This window comes from Panthera leo, chromosome A3 (assembly GCF_018350215.1).
Source record: "Panthera leo isolate Ple1 chromosome A3, P.leo_Ple1_pat1.1, whole genome shotgun sequence".
Classification (NCBI taxonomy): Eukaryota; Metazoa; Chordata; class Mammalia; order Carnivora; family Felidae; genus Panthera; species Panthera leo.
Window position 1 is genome coordinate 65849769 of NC_056681.1, and position 18616 is coordinate 65868384.

The 18616-nt window shown below is 40.8% G+C and overlaps 1 pseudogene; it reads right to left on the reverse strand.

Annotated features, from left to right (window-relative positions):
- Positions 1-7495: 7495 nt before the first annotated feature.
- On the reverse strand, positions 7496-17805 carry LOC122215227 (annotated as a pseudogene).
- Between the last annotated feature and the right edge of the window lie 811 nt (positions 17806-18616).

Sequence of the window (18616 nt, forward strand, 5' to 3'; positions counted from 1 at the left end):
AACTTATCAACCTCTCTGTGCCTCAGTTTCCTCCTTCTGTAAATGGTACCTACTCCATAAGGTTGTTGAAAAGATTAAGTGAACTAATACACATAAAGCATGTTTAGAACCATGCCAGCTATTAGGTCCTAGAAATGTATTTATTACTGTCTGGAAGGAAAGGCAGGCATTTAGCAGATGAGGAAGGGCATAAGGAAGGTGTTCCAGGAAGAAGGAACCGCATAAACAGGCCATGGATGGTGGAAGCGTGGGCTGTGGTTTGGCATGGCTGCTCCATGGGAACACGTGGTGAAAGGCAGCCAGAAAGGCAGGTGAAGGTCAGACGTTGGCAGGCCATGTGCACCTTAGAGGGTGGGTTTGGTCCTGTAGCTGACAGGCAGCAACTAGATGCCTCTTTGGGGTGATCGGATGATCGGATTTGGTGGTTGTATCATGAAGCAGCTGGACTGGAAGAAGGGACATGGGGGATAAGAAGTGTCACTGGGCAGCCTGAGCGATGGAAAAGAGAAATAAAAGATCCTCAGCTAACATAATGGCAGCAGGAATGGAGGCGAGGGGAGTCACTGGGTCCTGGAGGCGACCAGATACAGGAGAAGCACAGACACAGTCCAGGAAGACCGGGTCACCATGGAGCCATTCCTCAGGATTGGGGAGACCCATCAGGGGTGGGCTAGAGGGGAGGGAAGGTAAAGAAGAGAAATAAAATAATAGGTGCTGGAAACTGATCTAGGAGCTTTCTAGGAATTATTTCATTTAAACTCACACTGACTGTTTGAGAAGGATGCAGTTATCATCTCCATTTCCAGCTGAGAAATGAGGCAGAGTGATTGGAAATTATCATTATAGCTATTATAAGAGCCATGATGTGGTTTTCAGAGTCTGCGTTCTTAACCCTCTGTTCCACGTTGACCGTGAGACATCTGAGGGGAGGTGGTGTGTCTAGAGCCCAGTAGAGAGGCCTGGGCTAGAAGCTAGGTATTCTGGGAGCCATGGTGGGGAGGGTGGGGGTAGGGTATGAGATCCTCTGGGAGTGTCTGAGAATAAGGAAAGAGAAGGGCAAGACTGGATGTGGAGAGGGGCTCAGGCATGCAGGGGCCGGGGGGAAGATGTCCAGCCAGCCAGGAAGCTCCCCAGGAGAATCCAGCAGGCAACCCCCTCCCTTCCCACCAGCCCAGAGAGAACACAGGCAGACCTGGCCCTCTCCTGGTGCCTGGAACCAGTTGCATAACCTCACTGAGCCTGAGGAGGCAAGGATAGCATTACCTCCCTCCCTTGGAGGCATGGAGAGGCAAGGGCTAAAAGGATTGGGCTCAGTTTTTGGAGACAAAACTAAGTACTGTAGGTGGAAAAAGGCCAACCCTCCCTGGGCTATTGTGAGGCTCAATTATGTCTCCCAGTCCACATTTGGACAGGGCTTAGGCTCTGTTGACAAAAGCGTCTCAAGGTGTTTACCTCGGCCCCAACAGTGGCCAGCCACTGGCCCAGGTCCCGCCAGGCTGTGTCACTGGCTCACACACACACCATGCGGCCACACACACACATACACACACACCAGTCCCTCCCCAGAAGCCAGCTCCCTGAGTCACCGCAATCCCAGCCAAATTCACCTCAAGTGCCTGGTACTTCCCTCAACACCCCGACAGGTATCTACTAAGAGCTGTCAGTGGAGAAGAGCCTTCCCTAGCTTACTAATTCATGTAACGAGCTTCACGAACTGCTGAGGGGAACTCCACATTCTGAGATTTCGGCAGTGCTTTCAACCCTGGAGAAGGGGAGATGATGGGAAAGGAGGGAGAGTGAAGGCCAGGAAAAGGAGAAGCCGCTCCCTGCCCTCCATCCACCCCCTTCACTCCATCCAATCACATACAGCACTAACGTTTGGCCCCCAAAGTGGGGGCAGGAAAGAAAGAAAAAACCCAGAGAAGTGGGGATCATAGAACATAGAATGTGTGTCCTCAAAGGACCTTACAGATCACTCATTAGCCTGACCTTCTTGTTTACAGCTGAGAAAACTACTTGTCCAATGGCAAGCAAGGGACAAAATCCAAGGGTTCCGTGTGCAGGTAGAGCTCTTGTCCCTACATCACACAGACTCCACGCAAGGATTGGAAGAGGCTAACTCTACATCTATTCCTGGACATACCCCAGAGCGCATGCCCCTCACTCCTCCCTCTCAGGGCTCTGTAGGCTGTACAGCACTGCCTGTGTCCTTGTTTCCTTCACCTCCAAGTTTTAGGGGTAAGAGTCAGCCCCACATGTCATCAACAGCCAGCATCTGTCTGTCGCAGAGAACTGGAAAGATCTAGAATGGCCCAGGTTCCCAGCTGAACACTGGGAAATGATGCTACCGAAATGTCTAGACAGGGCGGGTCCCTTCCCATGCCCTTGCAAACACCCTGGGCAACCCGTGAGTGTCCTGGAAGCACCTGTTTTGTGCCCAGCCCTAGCAAACCAAGAAATCACACATTTGGGCGGCTAATTTCTCCAAGTTCTCTCCTCTAAGCACAAGAGTGAACAGCCCAGAGAGGGCAGGAAGGAACAAACCCAAGAGTCCTCATGCTCCTGATTGAAAACCTAAGTTTTTAAAAATATGCTCACCGTGCAAATAATAAATAGACCAAACCTTACTCCCCAGCCAAATATTGATATTTCCTTTAAATCCAGGCAAAAATATCCACACTTGGGAAGGGAGAGACTTGTGGTTATTTGCCAAAAGCTGTTCTAAGTCATATACAGCCATTAAAATTATGGCTCTCAAACAAAAGTTACAGATTTAGAGTGACTTTCTGGGCCCAAAAGTTATTTTTGACATTTCATAAAATAAATCATCAGACTGACACATTGCATTAGGTCAACAATAGTGCCCCAAATAGTTTTACTATCTTTAGTATTTTTTATTTTAATTGGATTTGAAACTACGTGATTTATATATAATTTATAATAAAACAATATTTAATTATATGTAGGTCTTTAGATTTAGGATTTTTAAACAGCCAGTATAAACCAACAAGAATGAACCAGTTATCGTAACGTACATGGCAGACAATACGTAAAGTATCCTTTCCTGGAATTCTCCATAACTGAACATTGATCAGATCTGTCTCCCAAGAAGTTTGTGGTCCAAATCAGGTAGACCAAGGAAAATAAAAGATAACACAGGACAGGACTCATAGTTTTAAAGTTGTCAATTAAATAACTCAAATGGTATCTTTCTTCGTCTAACATCATAACATCATAACTGATTCCTGTCCAGAATCGAATGCTAAAGCCCCACTTTTAATACTCTTGACCTGACTTGTCCCAAGGTTTGGCAACGGTGATCTCAAGTGGAAGAGCCGAGACTGGAGCCTGCCTGCATCTCTTGTAAAACACCGGACCAAGAAAAGCCCTAGCTTATCATTTGTTGCACAAAAACACATTTGTTTTAGAAGCAATGCCTACTCAGCTCACCTGACACTTTAAGGGGGTGCAGAGTTACCTTTCTAAAAAGGGACAAGATGGCACCAGTTAGGACTGCCTGTAGAGATGATAAAGGTAAGAAGAGATTAGACCTCAACATTCCGAGCAGCTCTTAATTGGCTCTGGGACAAGACATCTTCTCAAGGTAACATCATATTTACTAGCAAGAAAATAGAAAACAATTAGAGAATGGTCTGAGGTCTGAGTTTTGCATAATTTGGATCAATTGACCTTGATTTGGCAAAGCTGTGTGTTAATGGAGGTCTGAGCTCAAAAATTATAACTGAGGTGAGTCGACCCCAGAAATCACCCAAGTTACCATATACCGAGAGGCAGCATACCACGGTGCTTAGCCAGACTCTGAAACCGACAGCGAGAATTTGCTGTCAGCTCTATCCCCTATTAACTTGGCCATTCTGGGCACGTAATGGATCTTTTTCTTTATAAAATGGGCATAATAATACCTACCACAGAGGGTTGTTGTAAGGATAGAATAAATTTATATGTCTAAAGAACCTAGATAACTCCTGGCACATAGCAATCACTCAATAAACATTAGCTATTACATGGTCCAATCTATCCATCTTTCACTGCAAGGTAAGGTCCAGAAGGGCAAAAATTCTCATATGACTTGTTCGTTGTTGTCCTCCCAGTACTGAGAATAGGGCCTACTGCATGGCAGGCAAGCAATCAGCACTGAATTAATCTTTTAGGATTAATTTAGGAAGTCCAGTGTGCATCTACTGTACTCACAACTTTAAAAGCAAGGAAAATTTAAACATCGGCTTTAGCTCAAACTGCTGTATGGTGTTTCCAGTATGGGCTAAATTTGGGACAATTAATTTGAGGAAGCAGAATGGAAATATCCACTGAGTTCAAAAGACAGTGGTTCATGTGTGGAGGCCTTAACATCTACATGAGCTTCTGTTTCTGGCCCAGATTAATACACACTAGGTTTATCCTCCCAGCTTCAACAATAGAAAAAAAAACTGGGAGAGCTTGTTTGGAGATTCTAGCAGGGGAGGGCAGCTACTCGTATACCCTTGACCAAAGAATGGTCCTCCTCTGTTGGGGAAGGTTATCCTCTTCGACCGAGTGCGCAGCTTCCAGAGGGACACACGTGGAGTGGTAGTGGAGGAAGGGGGCACCTGCCTAGCCAGCCAGATCAGCCGAATCAACCCTGGTGATCCATATGGCCTTTTGTAGCAACATGGATGGAACTGGAGAGTGTTATGCTAAGTGAAATAAGTCATACAGAGAAGGACAGATTCCATATGTTTTCACTCCTATGTGGATCCTGAGAAACTTAACAGAAGACCATGGGGGAGGGTAAGGAAAAAAAAAATGGTTAGAGAGGGAGGAAGCCAAAACATAAGAGACTCCTAAAAACTGAGAACAAACTGAGGGTTTATGGGGGGTGGGTGATGGGCATTGAGGAGGGCACCTTTTGGGATGAGCACTGGGTATTGTATGAAACCAATTTGACAATAAATTTAATAAATAAATAAATAAATAAATAAATAAATAAATAAATAAAACCTACAAATGTTCCCCCTATGGCTTCTAGCTTTTATTACACTTATGGAATACTACGTGGCAATGAGAAAGAATGAAATTCTTGCATTTTGTAGCAATGTGGATGGAACTGGAGAGTGTTATGCTAAGTGAAATAAGTCATACAGAGAAAGACAGATAGCATATGTTTTCACTCTTATGTGGATCCTGAGAAACTTAACAGAAGACCATGGGGGAGGGGAAGGAAAACAAAGGTTAGAGAGGGAGGGAGCCAAAACATAAGAGACTCTTAAAAACTGAGAACAAACTGAGGGTTGATGGGGGGTGGGAGGGAGGGGAGGGTGGGTGATGGGTATTGAGGAGGGCACCTTTTGGGAAGAGCACTGGGTGTTGTATGGAAACCAATTTGACAACACATTTCATATTTAAAAAAAATTAAATAAAATAATAAAAGAAAAGAAAAAAGAAAAAAACTGGGAGGAAGAAAGGAAACAATAGTTTTCAGGTATCGGGCAATGCATAACAGGGATCCCTGAGAGATGGGAAACAAAACGAGGTGAGCCCTATTATTGCCCAAGCTTACTGGAGAGCACTTCCAGGGCACAGTGCAGGGTGGGGGACCCAGGCATAGCCTGACAGTCTCTGAGTTGAGGAGACAGAGATGGGAGTCTACGGAGCCCCTGGAAGCTAGAGTTTGCAGGGGGGTGGTAGCAGAAGGGAGAGAGCTGCACAAGAGATAGGGGGGGGGGGTTGCCTGGGTGGCTCAGTCGGTTAAGCGTCTGACTTCGGCTCAGGTCATGACCTCACGGTCCGTGAGTTTGAGCCCGCGTCAGGCTCTGTGCTGACAGCTCAGAGCCTGGAGCCTGCTTCAGATTCTGTGTCTCCCTCTCTCTGACCCTCCCCTGTTCATGCTCTGTCTCTCTCTGTCTCAAAAATAAATAAACATTAAAAAAAAATTTTTTAAAAAGAGATGGGAGAGGGGGAAATCTAAAGACCTGCAGACAGTTCCCCCCCAACCACCTTGAGACTTCAGCTAAGAATTAAGGCATTCAGTTGAGAAAGTAACCTGAAGCTGGGAAAAGGACCACTCAAAAAGAGAAAAACCATCAATGGAACTCACACAGGACTTGGAGAAGTTTGCATTCCCATAAGGCAAAACAGAAAGCCTTGTGATTCATGATATATCAGACGGAGGACTCAGAAGAGCATCGCTTCAGTAGTGTGGAGAAATGTAGCCTTAGACTAAAGGGTATGATGCTCTCAGCTAACTTAAAGCAAGCACACAGTATCAGACTTTCTCTAAATTGCAGCATCCCAGAACAAAATTCAAGAATAGTTAGAGCAATGCAGTATACCTAGCACCCAAAGAGGTAAAATTCTTAATGTCTGGCATCCAATAAAAGTTACCAGGCATGCAAAGAAAAGAACCACGTATAACTCATGTCATACTTTACATTGAAAATGTAAAGGAGAACCAAATCCAACTCTAAAAATGAAAACTTCGAAGTCTGAAATAGACACTAGATAAGATTCATGAAAGAAATCAGACCACGCCAAAGAAAAGATGTGTGAACTCAAAGACATAGAAATAGAAAGTATCAAAAATTAAGAAAATTAGAGAAAAAAAATCGAAATGAAACAGAGCATCCATGAACTGAGTGAACAAAATACATGTAATTGGAGAAGTGAAGACCGAAGTACTGTTTGAAGAAATAATGGCCAAATTTTCCAAAAATGATGCAAACCGTAAGTCCAGAGCTCAACAAATCCCAGGAAAAAGAAACAAGAACACCACACCAAACAATATCATAATTGAATTACTTAAGATCATTAATAACGAAAGGAATTCTGACCCCAGATGGCATCACAGGCTGACCCTGAACTCAGCTCCTCCATGAAAACACCAAATCTAAATCTACTTATAGACCAATTCCTCCTGAGGAAGAACTGGGGGGTGACTGAACAGCTTCTTCACAACAAAAGATAGAGAGACAGACACACAGTAATGAAGGGTAGGGACCCCCAATGCTGAGAATTGCAGTGGGGAGGGATAATACTGAGGGACTGTGAGCAGATTCATCTGCCCTGGGGCACAGGAAAAAAAAAAAAAAGCTGCAGTTTAAAAGGACAACTAGAATAGGAAGAAACCAGCCTTAGAACCCTGCCTAAAGGTGGGGGAGCTGTTGGAGCTCTCTCCACATCGGAGGGACTGGCCAGCAGCATGGTCATGTTCCCTCTCCAACCTGACAGAACAGCCGGGAACATGGTCTCGATGCCCATCACTGGCTTGCCACCTTCATGAGCCTCAGGGCTCCAGCCCACACCAGCCCCCGTGATGCCACCAAGGTGGCCCAGTGTGGCACATATGGGACACCCCTGGTCAGCATTCACTATAGCTTTGGCCAGCTCACCAAGGTGACACGGGTGCAAAACACACCAGAACACTCCAGGCTTGCATCACTTTGGCTCTAGAAGGCTTACTGGGGCATAACAGGTGCAGGGAACGCCAGGATCTCCTGGCTCATGCCTGCTTCAGTTCCAGCCACAGCACCCGGCTACCCCCTGCGTAGAGGGCCACAGGAACACTTGGCCCATGCCTGCCTTGGTTTCGGCCATCCCACCAGGGTACCCCTTATGTGGAGCACCCAGGAACCCACTGACCTACACACTACCTTGGCTCCCACCACCCCACCAGGGCAACCCTGCACTGAGAACCCTGGGACCCCTGGCCCACACCCCACCAGGTTGCTCCCTGTGCCTAAACACCCCGGGACCATTCAGCTTGCACCCACTTCAGCTTCAGTCATCCTTCAAGGGTACCCTACAGAAAGAGAACCGTGGGACCACCCCATCCCATGCCCACTTCAGCTACAGCTATCCTACCAGGTATCCTACCAGCTATCTATACCAGGATAGCTACAGCTATCCTCCTACATGCAGCACCCTAGGACCCCTAGAACCTATACCCCACCTCAGCCCCAGCTGCCAACCAGGACACCCTCTACACAGATTCTCCCTTGTCCTATGCCTGAGTCAGCTCCAGCTGCCCTGCTAGGGTGCCCCCTATGCAGAGAGCCCCAAGATACCCTGGCTTGCACCCACTTTGGGCTCAGCTATCCTGCCAGGGCACCCTCTGTGTGAACAGCCCAGACACTACCCAACCCACACCCACTTGAGTTTTAGCTGTCCTTCCAGGACACCCTCTGCACAGAGAGCCTTGGGGCTCCCTGGTTGGTACCTACTTCAGCTTCAGCTGTCCTGCCAGGGCACTCTGCATGGAGAGCCCCAGGAGTGCCCTGGCTTATGCCCATTTCAGCTCCAACCACCCACCAGGGCATCCCCAGCACAGAGTGCCCCAGGACCCCCAGCCTACACCAGCCATAGCTCAAGCCAGCCAGTCAGCCAAAGTCACTGGGCATACACAGTCTACCAGGGACAACCATACACAAGACTATTCTTCCAAGTTTAGGAGAAGTAGCAACACTGCCTAATTCATAGAAACAAATACAGAAAGTCAAGTAAAATGAGGAGACATTGGAATACGTTTCAAATGGAAGAACATGACAAAACCTCAGAAAAAGAACTACATGAAATGGAGATATGCAATGTGCCTGACAAAGAGTTTAAAGTAATGACCATAAAGATGCTTACTGTACTGAACAGAAGAGTGGAAGAACTCAATGGGAATTTTAACAAAGAGATAGAAAATCTTAAAAAAGAATAAAATCAGAGTTGAAGAATACAATCAATGAAACAAAAATACACTAGAGAGAATTGACAATAGATTAGCAGATGCAGAGGAATGGAGTGATATGGAACATAGGATAATGGAAAGCACCCACACAGAACATCAAAAAGAAAAAAAGAATTTCTAAAAGAAAAACTGGGGATAGGTTAAGGGATTTCTTGGAAAACATCAAGAGAACATTCACATTATAGGGGTCCCAGAAAGAGAAAAGAAAAAGGGACAGAAATCTTAGAGAAATAATAGCTGAAAATGTCCCTATCCTGGGGAAGGAAACAGATATCCAGGTTCAGGAAGCACAGAGAGTTCCAAACAAGATGAACCCAAAGAGTTCCACACCACAACATACGATAATTAAAATGCCAAAGACTAAGGATAAAGAGAGGGGCACCTCGGTAGTTCAGTAAGTGAAGCATCCCACTTTGGCTCAGGTCATGATCTCATAGTTCATGGGTTTGAGCCCCCGTGTCGGGCTCTGTGCTGACACCTCAGAACCTGGAGCCTGCTTCAGATTTTGTGTCTTCCTCTCTCTCTGTCTCTCCCCCACTTGCAGTCTGTCTCTTTCTCTCTCAAAAATAAGTAACATTAAAATTTTTTTTTCTCAAGAAAGCTAAAGAGAGATTTTTAAATGCAGCAAGAGATAAGCAAATAGTTAGGTAGAAAGGAAACCCCATAAGATTATCAGCTAATTTTTTCAGCAGAAATTTTTCAGGCCATACAGAAGTGGCATGATATATTCCAAGTGCAGAAAGGAAAAAACTCCACAACCAAGAATACTCTATGCAGCAAGATTATCATTCAGAATGAAGGAGAGGGGTGCCTGGGTAGCTCAGTCAGTTAAGCATCTGACTTGATTTTGGCTCAGGTCATGATCCCAGTCCTGAGATGGAGCCCTGAGTCAGGCTCCACATTTTCTCTCTGTCCTTCCCTGCTCACACACTCTCGCTCTTCCTCCAAAACAAACAAACAAACAACAAAAAAACAAAAACAAAAAACCAAAACCAAAACAAAACAAAACAAAAAAAAACCCTGACAGAATAAAGGAGAGGTAAAGAGTTTGCAAGGCAAACAAAAGTTAAAGGAGTTCATCACCACTGCATTGGTCTTATAAGACCCTGCGTCAGTCTCTGTGCTGACAGCTCAGAGCCTGGAGCCTGCTTCGGATTCTGTGTCTCCCTCTCTCTCTGCCCCTCTCCTGCTCACATTCTCTCTCTCTCTCTCTCTCTCTCTCTCTCTCTCAAAAATAAATAAATATTTAAAAAATTTTAATGTGGAGGCAGAGAATAAAAAGGTTCTTTTAGAATGACCATCAACTTAATATAAACCGCTATGTACTTAGGATATTATATATGATCTCATGGTAACCACAAACACAAAACCTATAACAGATACACACATACACACGCACACACAAAAGGAGAGCCAAGCATACCACCAAATCACAAGGGAAAAGAGCAAGAGAAGAAATAGAACTACAAAAACAACCAGAAAACAGATGACAAAATGGCAATAAGTACATACCTATTGATAATTACTTTAAATGTAAATGATCTGAATGTTCTAGTCACAAGACATAGGATGGCAGAATGGATGAAAAAAAAACAAGACTCATCTGTATGCTGCCTGCAAGAGATTCATTTCTGACTTAAAGGCACAAGCAGAGTGTAAAATGAAAGTATGGAAAAAGGTATCCCATGCAAATGGAAGTAGGGGGAAAAAAAGCCGGCGTAGCAATACTTATATCAGACAAAATAGACTTTAAAACAAAGACTGAAATAAGAATCAAAGAAAGGCACTACACAATGATAAAGGGACCAATCCAATTAGAGGAATTAACAACTGTAAATATCTATGCACCCAACATTGAAACACCTAAATATGCAAAGCAAATATTAAGAGACATCAAAGGAGAAATTGACAGTAATACAATAATAATGAAACTTTAACACTTTACTTACATCAATAGATGGATCATCCAGTCATAAAATCAATACAGACACAGTGTTTTTAAATGACACATTAGACAAAATGGACTCAAAAAGTAAATATAGAACCTTCCATCCATGAACAGAATGCACATTCTTTCCAACTGCACATAGAACATTCTCCAGGGTAGATCACAAGTTAGGCTACAAAACAAGTCTCAATAAATTTAAGAAGACTAAAATCATATCATGTATCTTTTCCAACCACAATGATATGAAACTAGAAATCACAAGAAAAAACTGGAAACACAAGGAGGCTAAACAACATGCTACTAAACAACCAATGGGTCAATGAAATCAAAAAATGAAATAAATGAAATGAAAATGAAAATAAAAGCACAACAGTCCAAAATCTTTGGAAAACAGCAGAAACAATTCTAAGAGGGAAATTTATACCAATACAGACCTACCTCAAGAAACAAGAAAAAGTTCGAATAAACAATCTAAACTTACACTTAAAGGAACTAGTAAAGAACAAAGCCCAAGATTAGAAGGAAGGAAATAGTAAGGTTCAGAGCAGAAGTAAATGACAAAGACTAAAAAAACAAAAGATCAATAAAACCAAAAGCTGGTTCTTTGAAAAGATAAACAAAATTTATAGACCTATATCCAGACTTAAAGAAAAAAAGAAGACCCAAATAAATAAAATCAGAAACGAAAGAGTAGAAGTAACAACTGACACCACAGAAATACAAAGGATTGTAAGAGACTACTATGAACAATTATATGTCAAAAAATTGGACAACCTCGAAGAAGAAATTAATAAATTCCTAGAAACATCCAATCTTCCAAAAATTAATGAGGAAGACCTAGAAAATCTGAACAGACCAATTATTTTAACAAAATTGAATCAGTAATCAAAAATTCCCAACAAACAAAAGTCTAGGACCAGATGGCTTTGCAGGTGAATTCTATCAAAGATTTATAGAGGCATTAACACCTATCCTTCTCAAACTATACCAAAACGCTGAAAAGAAAGGAATGCTTACAAGCTCATTCTATGAGGCCAGCATTACCCTGGATACCAAAACCAGACAAAGATACTACAAGAAAGAAAGAAAGAAAGAAAGAAAGAAAGAAAGAAAGAAAGAAAGAAAGAAAGAAAGAAAGAAAGAAAGAAAGAAAGAAAGAAAGAAAGAAAGAAAGAAAAGGAAAGAAGAGAAAAGAAGAAAAAAGAAAAGAAGAGAAATACAGGTCAGTATCCCTGATGAACATAGATGCAAAAACCCTCAACCAACTATCACCAAGCCAAATTCAACAGTACATTAAAAAACCACTCACCTTGATCAAGTGGGATTTATTCCAGGGATGCAAAGATGTTTCAATATCCAAAAATCAAACCACATTAAAAAATAAAGGATAAAAATCTTATGATCATCTCAATAGATGCAGAAAAAGCACATGACAAAATTCAACATCCACTCATGATAAAAACTCTCAACAAAATGGTTGAAAATAAAAGGAACATAATAAATGCTTTATATGACAAACCCACAGCTAACACCATACTCAATGGCGAAAAACTGAGAGCTTTTCCTTTAAGATCAGGAACAAGACAAGGATGTCTACTCTCACCACTTTCATTCAACACAGTCGTGGAAGTCCTAGCCACAGTAATCAGAGAACAAAAAGAAAAGAAATAAAAAGCATCCAAATTGGCAATGAAGAAATTAAACTGTCACTATTGATAGATAACATAATAGTACTATACATAGAAAACCCTAAAGACTCCACCAAAAAACACTATTAAAAGTAATAAATGAATTCAGTCAAGTTGCCAGATACACAGTGAATATACAGAAATCTGTTGTGTTTCTATACACTAATAACAAACTATCAGAAGAGAAAATAAGAAACAATTCAATTTACAAATGAACCAAAAAGAATAAAATATCTACCAGTAAACTTAACCAAGGGGGTGAGAGACCTATACTCTGAAAACTATAACTCTAAACATTGATGAAAGAAATTGAAGACAACACAAACAAATGAAAAGATATTCTATGTTCATTGATTAGAAGAATTACTGTTGCTAAAATGTCCATAGTACCCAGAGCAAAGTCATGCCTATAAAAATACAAAACACAGAATGAGAACAAACAATACTAAAATTTGTATGGAACCACAAAAAGACCCTGAATAACCAAAGCTATCTTGAGAAAGAACAAGCTCAAGGTATCACAATTGTAAATTTCAGGATATACTACAAAACTATAATATCAAAACACTATGTTACTAACACAAAAATAGATACCTAAATCATTAGAACAGAATAAAAAGCCTGGAAATAAATCCAAGCTTATATGGTCAATTAATCTAGGACAAAGGAGGCAAGAATATATATTGGGCAAAAGACAGTTCTTCAACAAATGGCTTTGGAAAAACTGGTAAGCTACATGCAAAAGAATGAAAGTGGGATACTTTCTTATACCATACACAAAAGTCAACTTGGAATGGATAAAAGACCTAAACGTAAGACCTGAAACCATAATATTCCTAGAAGAAAACATAGGTAGCAATCACTTTAATATCAGCCTTCACAACTTATTTATGGCTACATCTTCTCAGGTGAGGCAAACAAAAGCAAAAATAAATACTGAGACTACACCAAAATAAAAGCTTTTGCACAGCAAAGGAGAATGTCAACAAAATGAAAAGGGAACCTACTGAATGAGAGAAGATATTGCAAACGATATATCCAATAAAAGGTTGATATCAAAAATATATGAAGAATTTATACAACTCAACACACACATAGACACACACACACACACACAAATAATAATAATAATCCAATTAAAAAATAGGCAGAGGAATTTAACAGACATTTTTCCAAAGAAGACATACAGATGGCCAACAGATACATGAAAAGATGCTCAATGTCACTCATCAGGGACATGCAAGTCAAAACCATAAAGAGATATCACTTTACACCTGTTAGAATAGCTAGAATCAAAAAGACAAGAAAGAACAAGTTGTTGGTAAGGATGTAAAGAAAAAGGAACCCTTGTGCATGCACTGTTGGTGGGAGCGTAAATTGATGTGGGAAACAGTATGGAGTTTCCTCAAAAATACAAAACAGAAATAGCATATGATTCAGTAATGCCACTACTAGGGATTTATCCAAAGAAAACCAAAACTAATTTAAAAAATATATACACCCCCATGTTTATTGCAACATTATTTACAATAATCAAGATATGGAAGCTGTCCAAGTATCCTTCAATAGATGAATGGATGAAGATTTAGTGTGTGTGTGTGTGTGTGTGTGTGTGTGTGTGTGTGTACACATATACAGATATTCTATAATGGAGTATGATTCAACCATTAAAAAAAAAGGATGAGATCTTGCCATTGCAACAACATGGAATGAACGTCAACGGTATTATGCTAAGTGACATAAGTCAGACAGAGTAAGGTAAGTATCATATGATCTCACTTATATGTAGAATCTAAAAGGCAAAACAAACAAAAGCAGAAATAGACCTAGAACAAATGATAGTTGCCAGAAAGAGGGGGCGGGGGGTGCAGGTATGGGCAAAATGAGTAAATAGGTGTGGGAGATACAGGCTTCCAGTTATGGAATAACATACAGCATAGGGAATATAGTTAATGGTACTGTAATACCATTGTGTGGGGACAGATGGCAGCTGCACTTGTGGTGAGCATAGCATAATGTGTAGACTTGCTGACCCACTATGTTGTACATCCGAAACCAATGTAATCTTGTATATCAACTACACTTCAGTAAAAAAAAAGAAAGAAATCTGTTGTGTTTCTATATACAACAATTACTATTATCATTATACAATAACAGAGAAATTTAAAAAACAATTAAAGTTAAAATAATTAAAATTAAAAAATAATCCCATTTTCAATTACATCAAAAAGAATACAATACCTAGGAATAAATTTAATCCAGGAGGTTAAACACCACTACTCTAAAAACTAGAAGACATTGATGAAAGAAAGTGAAGATGACACAAATAAATGAAAAGATATTCCATGCTCATGGAGTAAAAGAATTCGTATTGTTAAAATGTCCATATACCCAAAGCAACCTACAGATTCAATGAAATCCTTATCAAAATACCAATAGCATTCTCCAAAGAACTATAACAAATAATCCTAAAATTTGTATGGAACCACAAAAGACTCTGAATAGCCAAAGTAATCTTGAGAAAGAAGAACACAGCTGGAGGTATCAAGGGACCCTGATTTTAAACTACACTCAAACTACAGTAATCAAAATAGGATGATACTGGCACAAAAATAGAAACATAGATCAATGGGACAGAGTAGAAAGCCCAGAAATAAACCCACACTTCTATGGCCAATTATCTATGACAAAGGAGGCAAGCATATACAATGGGGAAAAGACCATCTCTTCAATAAATGGTGTTGGAAAAACTGGACAGGTACATGCAAAAGAATGAAACAGGACAACTTTCTTACACCATATATAAAAATAAACTCAAAATGGACCAAAGACCTGAATGTAAGATCTGAAACCATAAAACTCCTCAAAGAAAACATAGGCAGTAAACTCTTGGGTGTCAGTCTTAGCAATAATTTTTTGGATCTATCTCCTCGTGCAAGAGCAAAAGCAAAAATAAATAAATAGAACTAGATCAAACTAAAAAGCTTTTTGTACAATGAAGGAAACCATCGACATGAAATGCAGCCTACTGAATGGAAGAAGATATTTGCAAATGATACATTCAATAAGGAATTAATATGCAAACTATATAAAGAACTTCTACAACTCAACACCAAAAGAACCACAAACAATTTAAACACTGGGCAGAGAGCCTGAACAGACATTTTCCAAAGGAGACATACAGGTAACGAAAAGATGCTCAACATCACTCATCATCAGAGAAATGCAAAAGAAAATCACAATGATATATCACGGTACACGGTTGGTATGGCTATCATCAAAAAGACAAGAAATATCCAGTGTTGGTGAGGATGAGGAGTAAAGGGAAACTTTGTGCTCTGTCAGTGGGAATGTAAATTGGCACAGCCACTGTGAAAACAGTATGGCTGTTCCTCAAAAAATTAAAAATGGAACTCTCATATGACACCACCACAATTCCACTTCTGGGTATTTATGCCAAGTGAAGAGGCCCCAGGGTGGCTCAGTCCATCATCAGACTCTTGATTTTGGCTCAGATCATGATCTCATGGTTCGTGAGATGGAGCCCCACTTCAGGCTCTGTGCTGATTGCATAGAACATGCTTGGGATTCCGTCTTCTTTCTCCTTCTCTCTCTGACCCTTCCCCACTTGCTCACGCGCGCTCTCTCTCTCTCTCTCTCGCTCAAAGTAAACATTAAAAAAAATAAAAATAAAAAACAAAGTGAAAATACCAATTGGAAAAGATATATATGCACCCCTATATTCATTACAGCATTATTTACAATAACCAAGATATGGAAGTAACTTAAGTGTCCACTGACGGATGGATAAAGAAGATTTGCTATACACACACACACACACACAAAGATTTTATATATATATATATGTATATATATATATATATACATACATATATATATATATGTATGTATATACACATATATATGTATATATATACACATATGTATATATATATATACATATATACACACACACATATACACATATGCATACATACACACACATTACTCAGCCATAAAATAATAAAATTTTACCATTTGCAACAACATGGATGGACATGAAGGGTATTATGCTAAGTGAAATAAGTCAGAGAAAGACAAACACCATATGATTTCACTTATATGGGGGATATAAAAAAAACAAAACAAATGAATAAAACAGAAACAGAGTCACATAGATAACACACCAGTGGTTGCAAGAGGGGCAAGTGGTAGAGGGATGGGCAAAATAGGTGAAGGGGGTTAAGAGGTACAAACGTCCAGTTATAAGTCATGGGCATGTAAAGAAAACATAGTCAATTAATATTGTAATAAGTATGTGTGATGATAGATGGTAACTAGACATATTATGGTGATCATTTCATAATGTATATAAATGTTGAATCACTATGTCATACACCTGAAACTAATATAATACTGTATGTCAACTATACTTCCATTTTAAAAAGTAAAACATGAGTCAAGTTTTCACACTATCACTATTCCGAGTCACCATTGCACCGGAGGTACTAAGCAAGTACGTAAGTCAGTAATGACTGGAAAACAAGAAATATTATTTGCAGATGATATAATTGTGTGCATGAAAAAATCCAAAGGCATCTACAGGCATATCATTGCAATTTATAAGTAAGTTGGGCAAGAATGCTGCCACAGAGTCAACAAACAAGTTTCATCTATATTTCTATATATAAGCAAGAAACAGAAAATAAAAAATTTTAAATACCATATCCGGTAGCAAGAAGAAATATGAAATTTCTGGGATGCAACACAAGTTCCACACAGTAAGACTTCCACACAGTAAAGTATAAAATAGAAAAAGATGAAAACAAAGGAAAGGTTTTACCACATTCGTGGTTTGATGACAATATTGAAAAGATTATTTCCCCCCATATTGATCTATAGATTCAATGCAATCCCAGTCAAAATCCCAACAATCTTTTTTTTTTTTTTAAACAAAGAATCAACTTTATTGGACATCCAAGTACAGTTTCTCTTTTTGCCCTTCCTAGTGACCTTGGCCAGTGTGAGCCCTGGAGCTGTTGCCTGATACACAGTGGAGGAGATCTTGTTGACATAGCACAGGCCAACCCTGGAGAAGACGAAGCAGGTGGTGACACAGACTCAGTGGATGAGGCTAGATGCAGACAGAGCCAACAGGAGGCAGAGAAGAATCTCAGGGAGGATCTTTGCTTGGAATCTTTGCCAAAGACAAGATTTTCCAGATTACTGAAGGCAGTAAGAGAGAAGATGAAAAGGCCAGAGCCCAGCAGTGTGCCCTGGATGGTGAGTCACTCAGTGGAGGCCAGCTGAGGGCTGTACATCTGCATTTCCATGAAGAGCAGCAGTGAAGGCAGGAGGAAGGAGAGTGCGAGCGAGCGAGGCTGTCCTACAGCCATCATGTCCTGCCCTTGGGCCTAGTCAGTGCCTCAGGCCAAGAAAGAGGGGAGCCCAACCGAAGCAGTTGGCTCAAAATCCCAACAGTCTTGCAACAAGGGCAGACAACTCTTGCAAGAGGTTTGGTTGTATGGGGGGGTGGGGGGGGAGGGTAAAAAATAGGGTGATAGCTATAATAGGTCATGGGATCAAGGAAGGAGGGATTGGGTTTTTTTTTTCTTAAGATAGGAGAAAATTAAAAATGCTTACAAAAGTGAGAAATGATTGATAATTGGTGCAAGGGGTAAAAGCCAAGCAAAGAGGAATGGATGGCTTTAGAAAGAAAAGGGAGCACCTTGTTTATAAGAATAGAAAGGGGAAGGGGGGGGGTAAAAATACTAATTGGTTTGTAGATTTGGTGTGGGAATTGAATTTTCCTAGCAATATCAGAGATGCTGAAGAGCGAAATGGAATTTTGCAAAAATAAAGGGTTTTAAAAGTAGTCCTTGTGGGATGTGAGAGAATGAGTTGACAAGAGAAATGTAGTACAACTGCTGACCAGTCCCAAGAGTCTACTTGAGATTGGAAAGCATGAGTGTACAAAGACAGTGGACAGTAAAACTGACCCAGGTGGGGTTTTAGGGTTCTGCAATGACAGGTGGGAGTGTCTAAGCTGGATTAAAAGGACATGAGGAATGGGGATGCTGGTGAGCTGGAAGGTAGGAAAGAAATCAATGAAAAGTGAATGTCCCACAGAAAACCATGTCTTTTCATCTTTCTCACTTAATGCTGTACCTTTCATAGCTTATCTCCCTCAGAGCAATGGGGATCTACAAGAGAGATGAAAAAGGCTCCTGGGGACACAGCCAGGGGTAAAAA